Genomic DNA, 11,548 nt, shown 5'->3' with positions numbered 1-11,548 from the left:
GTGGTCTACAGGGCGTGTGCGCCGGGTGGGAATCTTGGGGGCCACCTTCGAGTTCTCCCTATGACAGTTTTCAGGCCAGAGAACCAAATACGGTAGAGCCTCCCAGCAGAAAAGCCTTTCCAAGTTCCTTACCTGTCTTTGTATTTGTAACTTGTTGAAAGAAGCCCCTGGGAGGGGATGAGGGGGGTCCTGTGCTTCCTCATTGCTGTGTGGCCACGCTGGCTTCCTGTGTCCACTTGGCATCCTCAGGCTAGGTGGGCATCCCGTTGTGTTGCAGAGTGATCGGGAGACAGAGGCCGCCTCTACCAGCGCTCAGCCCCCGAGGCGCTCCTGGAGCACGTGCCAGGCTCTGTTCGGTCCCCTCCAGCCTGTTCTTTCCGTTCCGGAGGATTTCCTATTTCTATGTTTAGACACTAAACCTTTTTCATTAACATGTGCTCATTGTGGAATAATTAGACACACCTAAGAAGAAAAAGTGGAGTAAATGAGCTTAAAGAACATAAAAAGCGTCCTCAACCATGCCACACATATTGCTATTATTTTGTTTTAGAGCTTTTAAGACTATTTTCATGGATACTTTAACTTATTTGTCTTATATTTATATATATATATATTTGAGGCAGGGGTTGGGGGTGGTTTACGCAGTTTAGCCCAACCTGGGCTCAACCTCCTGGGCTCGATCCATCTTCCCGCCTCAGCCTCCTGAGTAGCTGGGATTACAGGCGTGTGCCACCCTACTCAGCTCGACGAGCTATGTTATTTACTTATTTACTTATTTATTTACATATTTATTTATTTTTCAAACGGGGTCTTGCTCTGCCACCCAGGTTGGACTGTAGTGGCACAAACACAGCTCACTGCAGTCTCGACCTCCTGGGCTCCAGCGATTCTCCCACCTCAGGCTCCGGAGCAGCTAGAACCACGGGTGCATACCACCACGCCTGGCTAATTTTGGTATTTTTTGTAGAGACGCGTTTCGCCATATTGCCCAGGTTGATCTCGAACTCCTCTTGCCTAGGCCTCACAAACTGCTGGGATTGCAGGAGTAAGCCACCGCGCCTAGCCGAGCTCTTTTTGTTTGTTTGTTTTTTGGTTGTTTTGTTTTGTTTTGTTTTTGTTTTTGAGATGGAGTCTCGCTCTGTTGCTCAGGTTGGAGTGCAGTGATGCGATCTCAGCTCACTGCAAGCTCCGCCTCCCGGGTTCACGCCATTCTCCTGCCTCAGCCTCCCGAGTAGCTGGGACTAGAGGCGCCCGCCACCACGCCCGGCTAATTTTTTTGTATTTTTAGTAGAGACGGGGTTTCACTGTGTTAGCCAGGATGGTCTCGATCTCCTGACCTCGTGATCCGCCCGCCTCGGCCTCCCAAAGTGCTGGGATTACAGGCGTGAGCCACCGCGCCCGGCCCCGAGCTATGTTTTAATAAGAATACTTTGCATTGTGTTTTCTAACTTGCCTTTTAAAAAGTACTTAACTTCGCTGGAAAGATTCCATAGTAAAAAGAAAAAGAAAAAAATACTCAACAAAGGTACTGTGATGCCGCTCATTTCTACATTTTATTTTTCGCCTTTATGAAATTGTAAACAAAGAGCCACAGGCCACGCGGGGGTAGGGGAGGGGTCGCCCTTCAAAACGCCACCAGGGGACCCTATGGCCGTGTTTTTTGTTAACCGTTCACAGCTCCCTCTAGGAACCTTCAGATGCTCTATGACGAGTGCAGTTTTCCGCGACTCTTTCAAATTCTTGGGTCGCCGCCGCACACGTGACCACTTGGGGGCGCTCAGGACTCCACCGCGGCGCGGCTCTGGTCCTGGCGGGGGCGCGATGCAGGCTTGGCGCTGTGCAGATCGCGCTGCCCAGGGTCCCTCGCCCCGGGATCTCGGCGCGCAGGTCTTGCAGCGCCAGACGCAGCGGAGCCCGGGCCCAGGGCTGCAGGAGGAGAGGCGACCTGGGCCCGCCGGAACTCCCTGTATACCACAACCAGACCGGAGCATGATTGGTATCAGCGGGAAGAAGAAAACAGCCCACAACACCATTTTTATTGTTCCAGTGTTTGGAAGAACTCTAGATATCTAAGCAGCCACTGTTGTTGAACATTTAGAGTCAGATTTTTTTTTTCCCCATTGCAAGATTATCCTTGTGGCTCAATCTCTGTATAACATCATAATGATTATATAGAGAAATAAATATCTAGTGTAGTTAATGGGCCAAAATTCTATATATTTTTTTCTTTTTTTGAGATGGAGTCTCGCTCTGTCGCCAGGCTGGAGTGCAATGGCATGATCTCCGCTCACTGCAACCTCCGCCTCCCAGGTTTAAGCGATTCTCCTGCCTCAGCCTCCCGAGGAGCTGGGACTACAGGCGCCCGCCACCACACCTGGCTGATTTTTATTCTTCTATGTTTTAGTAGAAATGGGGTCTCCGTACGTTGTACAGGCTGGTCTGCTACTGCTGGGTTCCGGCGATCCTCCTGCCTCAGCCTTCCAAGTCTGGTAGTTCCTTTTCTTATGTGCTCAGCACCATTAGCCAAGCTTAAAGGGACACATGGACAAAGCTCAGGATTATAATCAGAAATAGAACAGGGCTGGGTGCGTCGGCTCACACCTGAAGTCCCAGAACTTTTGGGAGGGAGAGGTGGGTGGATTGATTGTGTCCAGGTGTTTGAGACCAGCCTGGGCAACATAATGAGACCTTGTTTCTATTTATAAAAACAACAACAACAGGAGAGACACTTGCCACGGGTGACAGGCGACCAGGGGAAAAGCAGAAGGAGAATGTGGAGTCCCAGCATCCGCTGTCCTGAGAGCCTGAGGGCCTCCTCCAGGAACTGCACCTTCGCAGGGACCCGGCACTTCGCTCTCTCCCCGGACACCGCGGGCGGATGTGTGCACAGACTTAAGGCCTCCAAACTCTATTTTAGTGGATGCTGTGGATGATTTCCCATCTTAGTGCACTCTCTCATAAAACACCCGCTCACTTACATGAAGATGTTCTTAGTTATGCTCGTAGCACAGTCATGCCCACCTCATGCAAGTCACATCCGCAGACTTAGTCCCTGCTTGCACGTCAACCTATGCTGCCACTTGACCTAATTATAGGCCACAGTCAGAAGGAACCTCTTGCTGTTGGCGCCATCTCCTGCCTGTAGGCGGAGGTGAAGGCCTGGCCCCGAGAAGGCCGAAAGATTCCCTTTCCTAGGGGGCGGGGATAACAGGAGATCTGTGAATCTGGGTGGGAACAATAGCAGAACTCATATTTTTCCTAATCACGAACTGAAATAGGGTTTTCCATTCAGAAAGGAGGCTACAATCCACAGTGGAATTAACAGGACCTTTATTGCTAATGGAAATCACAGATGCGGCTGAGGCGGGAGGATCGCAGGAGCCCCAGGGGTGGAGGCTGCAGTGAGCCAAGGTTGTGCCACTGCACTCCAGCCTGGGCAGCAGAGGCGGACTCTGTCTCATACACCGGCAAAACACAAAGAAATCACAGATCCTTTCATATCACATGTCAAATCATAGTTCTTGTAGGCACTTTGAAATATCACTTATGCTCATTAGTACTTAAAAATTATGGTAATTGGCCTGGCAGTGTGACTCACAGCTGTAATTCCAGCTATTTGGGAGGCCAAGGTATTTGAATCGCTTGAGGCCAGGAGTTTGAGACCAGCAAGGGCAACATAGGGAGACCCCATCTCTACAAAAAATGCAAAATATTAGCCAGAAATGGTGGCATGCACCTGTAGCCCCAACTACTTGAGAGGCTGAGGTGGGAGGATCCCTTTAGCCCAGGAGGTCATGGCTGCAGTGAGCTAGGTTCTTACCACTGCTCTCCAGCCTTAGCAACATAGCAAGACCCTGTCTCAAAAAACCAAAACCAAAACCAAAAACAAACAGAAAGAAAGCATTATTCTGAGGAGTCCATAACTTTCACCAGACTGGTAGTCCATGGCCACCCATCTTTAAAAGGGCTCAGACTCGGCTGGGCATGGTGGCTCACACCTGTAATCTGAGCACTTTGGGAGGCTGAGGCAGGTGGATCACTGGAGGTTAGGAGTTCAAGACCAGCCTGACCAACATGGTGAAACCCCCTCTCTACTAAAAATACAAAAAATTAGCCAGGCGTGGTGGCGGGTGCCTGTAATCCCAGCTACTCAGGAGGCTGAGGCAGGAGAATCACTTGAACCTGGGAGACAGAGGTTGCAGTGAGCTGAGATGATGCCACTGCACTCCAGCCTGGGCAAAAAGAGTGAAACCCTGTCTCAAAAAAAAAAAAAAAAAAAGCCTCAGAGTCTTGCAAATAGTACAAAAGAGTCGTGGGTCAAAGGTGGAACATGAAGTCCCCCTTTGATAAACGAGAGAGTGACTTTCAGAGAACCAAAAGCCCCACAGATCCAAGAGTAGTCAAGTAGGGCTGCTAGAAGAGCCCCATGCTTGTGAGTCAGGAGGGAGGTGTGGTGGCCTCATCCAGGGCACTGTCAGGGGACAGGTTGGTGACAGCTGAGGTGCCACCTGGGACTGGCCAGGGCCAGAGGTGATTGAACTTTTGCAACGGATGTCCCCAGCTGAGAGTGAGGACTGTGCAGGGTTGGCTTGTTGAATGAATGAAGGATTATTACCAATCATATATTTTCTTTCCATTCATTCATTCATTTATTTATGTGCCTAACTCCTGTCCCACATCCTGTCTAGGTGCTAAGGGGATGAAGGTTCCCGGCCTCAGCGCACTCTCAGATTCACGGGGAGACAGAACTGAGACTGAGAGCTGGTTCCTCTCCCTCTCTCGTGGGGATACAGTGAGAAGGCAGCTGGGCAGAAATCAGGAAGAGGATCCTTACCAAGAACTCCAGTGTGCTGCACCCTGATCTAGACTTCCAGCCTGCAAAACTGTGAGAAATCAATGTTCGTTGAGCAGCCCAGCATATGGTATTGTGTTACAGCAACCAGAACCAAGACAAAGGTTCTCAGCTGGGGAGACAGAAACTCATCTGGAGCCTGCACTCCCCCTGGGGAGGGGAAGATGCCTGTCGACCTGGACAGAGGGCCTGGACAGAGGCAGCGCCTGGGCTGAGTTGGCCCTTGCTTGCCACTTCTGCTCGGGGGCACTGGGACAGGATCCCAGAAGGTTCCAGAATGCATGTCAAGCAAGCAGCAGTCCCTGTGGAGTTTGGGGTAACATGCACAGAGGAAGAAATGGCGGAAAAGCAGCATCAGGATGGCTTTAGGGCTGGGAGCTGCTGGAAGGTGGCAGACAGAGTGAGCAGGGGCAGGAGATGGGCCAGCGAGGCACCCGCTGACATGGGAGTGCCGTCATGCGCTGCACAGCGACCTTCCAGGCAAGGAGGGACACATGCATGACAGTGGTCCCATGACTATGACGGAGCTGAAGAATTCCTATGGCCTAGGGATGTCATAGCCATGGTACTGTCGTAGCACAGACGTCACTCGTGGGAGCGACGGGCTATGCCACCCAGCCTAGGGGTAAATGAGGTGCACCTTCCAAGAGCCACCTAATGACCATTTCTCAGAATGCATCCTTGTTGTTAAGGGGCCCGTGACTGTATGTCTTGGGAAGCAACACGTGACTGTCGTCCCGCCCTGCACTGACTGCCCAGCGAGCGCTCAGAATGCATTAGATATGGGGTGGACAGAGGAGGAGGACAGCACCAGCACCCAGACAGCAACCGCCCTTGGAATCACCATTTCCTGAACCAGGGGACCTCCCCAGCCACCCACACCAAAGCCTAAACTCTCATACCTCCTGTCTCTAAAGCAAGGGTCTGCAAGCTTTCTCTGCAAGGGCCACATACGGAATCTTTTCAGTTTTGTCGGAAGTACCCACGTCTGCCCGTTTGGTGCCAAAGCCAGTAAAGGTGACACATAACGAGAGGGAGGGGCTGTGTGCCAATGGGACGTGTGTGCCAATGGGACTTGACTCACAGACACCAACATTTGAATTTCATCTAGTTTTTACATGTCATGATATATTATTCTTTTTATTTTCTAACCAGTAAAAAATGTTCTTAGCTCGCTGGGCTGGAGAGAAATAGGTTGCAGGCTGGATTTGGCCTGAGGGTAGTTTGCTGACCAAGGGAAAGGGAAAAAACCAAACTTGCTCTAACCCACCTCTCTCCCTCCAGTCCCATGCAGTCCCACTTTCCTTATTTTTTTATTTTTTATTTTTATTTTATTTTATTTTTTTGAGACAGGGTCTTGTTCTGTCGTCCAGGCTGGAGTGCAGTGGCACGATCTCAGCTCACTGCAATTCTCCTGCCTCAGCCTCCCAAGTAGCTGGGATTACAGGCACACACCACCATGCCTGGCCAATTTTTCTATTTTTAGTAGAGATGGGGTTTCACTACGTTGGCCAGGCTGGTCTTGAACTCCTGACCTCAGGTGATCCGCCCACCTCAGCCTCCCAAAGTGCTGGGATTACAGGCATGAGCCACCGTGCCCGGCTTTTATTTTTTATTTTTGGGTAAAAACAAAATTATCTCCACCATTAATTTTTCTTCCTTTTGACTTGGTTTTCTATTACACAGGTAACTCTGTTCTCTCCACTGAAACGCCGCCATTACCATGTGCTCAATTCCCAAGCACATTCGAGTCTCTTTATTGCTTCAGTTCCACTCCATTGATCTTCTTGGTTCTTCCTGCAGCAGGACCAAAGTCATTACAGTTAGTAATACATGGAGGCTTATCTTTGTGCAGATTTCTTTGTACCGGGATTTTCAGAAGACTTTCCTAGCCCTGGAAGGCTGGTGTGAAAGAAAGGTTTCTTTCGGCCGGGCGCAGTGGTTCACGCCTGTAATCCCAGCACTTTGGGAGGCCGAGGCGGGAGGATCACGAGGTCAGGAGATCAAGACCATCCTGGCCAACATGGTGAAACCCCATCTCTACTAAAAATACAAAAAATTAGCCGGGCGTGGTGGCGGGCGCCTGTAGTCCCAGCTACTCGGGAGACTGAGGCAGGAGAATGGCGTGAACCCGGGAGGCGGAGCTTGCAGTGAGCTGAGATCGCACCACTGCACTCCAGCCTGGGCGACAGAGCGAGACTCTGTCTCAAAAAAAATAATAAATAAATAAATAAATAAAGACGGGCATAAGAAATTATAAAAGTATTATTTTGGAACTGATAAATGTCCATGAAATCCTCACAATTTATGTTCAGAGATTGCAGTAAAGACCGGCGTAAGAAATTATAAAAGTATTAATTTGGGGAACTGATAAATGTCCATGAAATCTTCACAATTTATGTTCCTCTGCTGCAGCTCCAGCTGTTCCCTCCATTCGGGGTCCCTGACTTCCTGCAACAATGCCCAGCTAATTTGTTGTGTTTTTAGTAGAGACGGGTTTTCACTATGTTGGCCAGGCTGGTCTTGAACTCCTGACCTCAGGTGATCCACCCACCTTCGCCTCCCAAAGTGCTGGGATTACAGGCGTGAGCCACCGTGACTGGCAGGAGCGGCTTTTTAAAGCTGTCATTGGTGAAGAAGTAACAGCCACTGGTTTTGTCTGGGTGGGATGTCTGGTGCTTTGTGGCTGGTGCAGTGAGCTTGCTTCCACCCCTGCTTCGATGCAGTGACGAAGTAGCCTCGCGTGGTCTAATTTAATCTCGGCCTCCGAGTAGCCCTGTCCAGGGCTGTATTCTGCGGGGCTGCTTATGTCCAGCAGGCTGTGAGTGCCCGTTAGCTTCCAAATGGCAGGGGCTTCTCTTTAAAAACTTATTTTTCTCAGAAGTTGTCATGGTCCTTGTTTGCTCCCCGTGGCCTTGTGTCCTTGCTTTCCTGGGATAGCCTCAATGCAAAATATTTTCCTCTCATCGACCAGAATGAACTGCTGGCATTTGGATCTGAAAATCTACATCCTATAAGAATATTCCTGATGCTTTTTAAATGTTATCTGCTCTTTGTTTAAGCACCTTCTACATGCCAGGTATTCATTCAAAATGAACTTACGAACTCTATTTTTTTTTTTTTTGAGAAGGAGTCTTACTCTGTCACCCAGGCTGGAGTGCAGTGGCGTGATCTCGGCTCGCTGAAACCTCCACCTCCCGGGTTGAAGCGATTCTCCTGCCTTAGCAATCCTGAGTAGCTGAGATTACAGGCAGGCGCCTGACTCTTTTCATTGAGAATACAACACATTATTATTACCTGTAGTCACTATGCTATACAATAGCTCTTTAGAACTTTTCCATCCGGTCTAACTGAAACTTCATAGTCTTTGCCCAACGTCTCCCCATTTCTCCGCCATCCCCACAACCCAGCCCACAAGATCATTGTAATAGACACAGAAACGCATTTGGCAAAGTCATGTTTTTTATGACAAAAAAGAAATTAAAAAACTAAGAATAGAAGGAAAATTCCTCAATTTGATAAAGTACATTTACAGCAGACTTATAGTGAACATTATTCTTATTGTCAGAGGCATTTAAACCAGAGTGACTCCATCTTGTATAAGGGCTGGGTAAAATAAAAAAAGGCTGAGACCTACTAGGCTGCATTCCTAGTAAGTCTGGTATTCTAAGTTACAGGATAAGATAGGTCAGCCCAAGATACAGGTCATAAAGACCTTGGTGATAAGACAGCATGCAGTGCAGAAGCCGGCCAAATCCCATCAAAACCAAGATGGGGATAAAAGCTACCTCTGGTCATCCTCACTGCTCATTACATGCTAATTATAATGTATTAGCATGCTAAAGACACTCCCACCAGCACCATGACAGTTTACAGATGTCATGGCAATGCCAGGAAGTTACCCTATATGGTCTAAAACAAGAAGGAACCCCCAGTTCTGAGAATTGCCCACCCCTTTCCTGGAAAACTGATGAATAATCCACCCCTTGTTTAGCATATAATCAAGAAACAACTATAAAAATGGACAACAGCAGCTGTTGGGGGCTGTTCTCCCTGTGGAGTAGCCATTCTTTTATTCCTTTATTTTCTTTCTTTTTTTTTCTTTTCTTTCCTTTTTTTTTTTTTTTTTTTTTTTTTTTGGGAAGGAGTCTCGCTCTGTCGCCCGGGCTGGAGTGCAGTGGCGCGATCTCGGCTCACTGCAACCTCCGCCTCCCAGGTTCAAGCGATTCTCCTGCCTCAGCCTCCTGAGTAGCTGGGACTACAGGTGCCCGTCACCACGTCCGGCTAATTTTTTTGTATTCTTAGTAGAGACGGGGTTTCACCATGTTAGCCAGGATGGTCCCGATCTCCTGACCTCATGATCCACCTGCCTCGGTCTCCCAAAGTGCTGGGATTACAGGCGTGAGCCACCGCGCCCGGCCTCCTTTATTTTCTTAATAACCTTGCTTTCACTTTATGAACTTCCCGAATTCTTTTTTTCGGGGGGAGATGGAGTTTTGCTCTTGTCACCCAGGTTGGAGGGCAATGGTGTGATCTCGGCTCACTGCAACCTCCGCCTTCCCGGGTTCAAGCGATTCTCCGGCCTCAGCCTCCCAAGTAGTGGGGATTACAGGCATGCACCACCATGCCCGGATGACTTTTGTATTATTAGTAGAGATGGGGTTTCACCATGTTGATTAGGCTGGTCTCGAACTCCTGACTTCAGGTGATCCACCCACCTCAGCCTCTCAAAGTGCTGGGATTACAGGCCTCCAAATTCTTTCTTGCTCGAGATTCAAGAGTCCTTTCTTGGAATCTGGATTGGGACCTCTTTCCAGTAACATTATGGTGAAAAGGCCTCCTTAAGCTTTGGAAGATGACAAGGATATCACCCTCACCATTTGTATTTCACGGAGTACTGGAGGTGAGAAAAGGAAGCTAAAGGCACAAGACAGGAAAAGCAGAAGTAAGACAGTCATTATTAGCAGAGAAAAATGATCCTTGTATGTAGAAAAATCTTGAGCAATCTTAAACAACAAAACAGACTGGGCACAGTAGCTCATGCCTGTAATCCCAGCACTTTGGGAGGCTGAGGCAGGAGGATCACTTGAGCCCGGGAGTTTCTTTTCTTTTTTCTTTTTTTTTTTTTTTTTTGAGACAGAGTCTCTCTCTGTCGCCCAGGCTGGAGTGCAGTGGCGCCATCTCTGCTTACCGCAAGCTCCAACTCCCCGGGTTCACGCCATTCTCCTGCCTCAGCCTCCGGAGTAGCTGGGACTACAGGCGCCCGCCACCACGCCCAGCTAATTTTGTTTTTGCATTTTTAGTAGAGACGGGTATTCTGGTAACCAGGCAGGAGAATGGCGTGAACCCGGGAGGCGGAGCTTGCAGTGAGCCAAGATCGCGCCACTGCACTCCAGCCTGGGCGACAGAGCGAGACTCCGTCTCAAAAAATAAATAAATAGATAAATAAAATAAAGCTACAGTAATCAAGATGAATGTTATTGGCATAAAGATAGGCATATAGACCAGTGGAACAGAACTGAGAATGCAGAAACAGACCTTACGTTTCTGGCCTGTTGTTTTTTTTCTCTTGATAGTTTAATATACTTTTTTATTGGCCGGGCACGGTGGCTCACGCCTGTAATCCCAGCACTTTGGGAGGCCGAGAAGGGTGGATCATGAGGTCAGGAGTTCGAGACCAGCCTAACCAACATGGTGAAACCCCGTTTCTACTAAAAATACAAAAATTAGCCGGGCGTGGTGGTGTGCGCCTGTGATCTCAGCTACTTGGGAGGCTGAGGCGGGAGCATTGCTTGAACCCGGGAGGCGGAGGTTGCAGTGAGCCGAGATCGTGTCATTGCAGCCTGGGGCACAGAGTGAGACTTTGCAGGACTACGCGGCCCCGAACTGACGGGGTCTGCCCTGGTTTATTTTTTTATCTTTCTTTAAAGTAAAGAATGCAGAAGGCTTCCCCTCCTCTCACGCCGCCTCCCCAAAGAGGGCCAATGTGGGTGACTTTCTGAGTGGCCCCCAAAGCAAATTCCGAGGCCTGCGCCTCGCGAATCTTCTCTGCTGGGGCGCTGGTGGAGCGGTTTCCCAGCCGGTGCCTCTGGCCTGCGAATCCTGCTGGAAGGCGGTGGTTCTGCGATGCCCTGTGGATTCGCCCCAACGCCTTGTTGGCCCGGGAACCCTGGGGATGTTTTATAAGGAAGGAAAAGATGCAGGTGAACCCCCGGAAGAAGGTAGCGTGGCCGAGCGGTCTAAGGCGCTGGATTAAGGCTCCAGTCTCTTCGGAGGCGTGGGTTCGAATCCCACCGCTGCCAGGTTGTTGTGGTTTGCCCATTTTGTCCCCCAGTTCGTTGGAACTCTCCCTGGGCCGCACCCTTGCTCGGGATCTGGATTCCATTTGGCAGCGCGCAGCTGTCCAGTGGACGGGCTTTGTGCGAAGTTCGTCGGCGCTGGTGTCCACAGCAAGTGAAGTGGGTTCAGTTCGTCCCAGGTTCCAATGGTTGAGGCGGAAAGGCAAAGGTATAAATACCCTTGATAGCCTTTTTTCCTTAACCAGGTGGAGATAGCGGTGGAGTGTTGTAGGCAAGTCCTCAGCGTAACAAATCTGAGGTAATAAGGTAAAAAGCAGGAGGAGGTGTTTCCGCCCGGTTTCGAACCGGGGACCTTTCGCGTGTGAGGCGAACGTGATAACCACTACACTACGGAAAC

At 49.6% G+C, this 11,548-nt stretch overlaps 2 non-coding genes across 2 annotated transcripts; one reads left to right on the top strand and one right to left on the bottom strand.

Annotated features, from left to right (window-relative positions):
- The first annotated feature begins 11,072 nt into the window (after positions 1-11,072).
- On the top strand, positions 11,073-11,154 carry TRNAL-AAG (transfer RNA leucine (anticodon AAG)). Its single transcript has one exon. It is a non-coding gene; the product is annotated as a tRNA-Leu (tRNA).
- Positions 11,155-11,475: 321 nt separating this feature from the next.
- TRNAV-CAC (transfer RNA valine (anticodon CAC)) lies at positions 11,476-11,548 on the bottom strand. Its single transcript has one exon. It is a non-coding gene; the product is annotated as a tRNA-Val (tRNA).

The sequence above is a fragment of the Pan paniscus genome, chromosome 4 (assembly GCF_029289425.2).
Source record: "Pan paniscus chromosome 4, NHGRI_mPanPan1-v2.0_pri, whole genome shotgun sequence".
NCBI lineage: Eukaryota > Metazoa > Chordata > Mammalia > Primates > Hominidae > Pan > Pan paniscus.
This window is presented reverse-complemented; position numbering and strand designations above follow the sequence as displayed.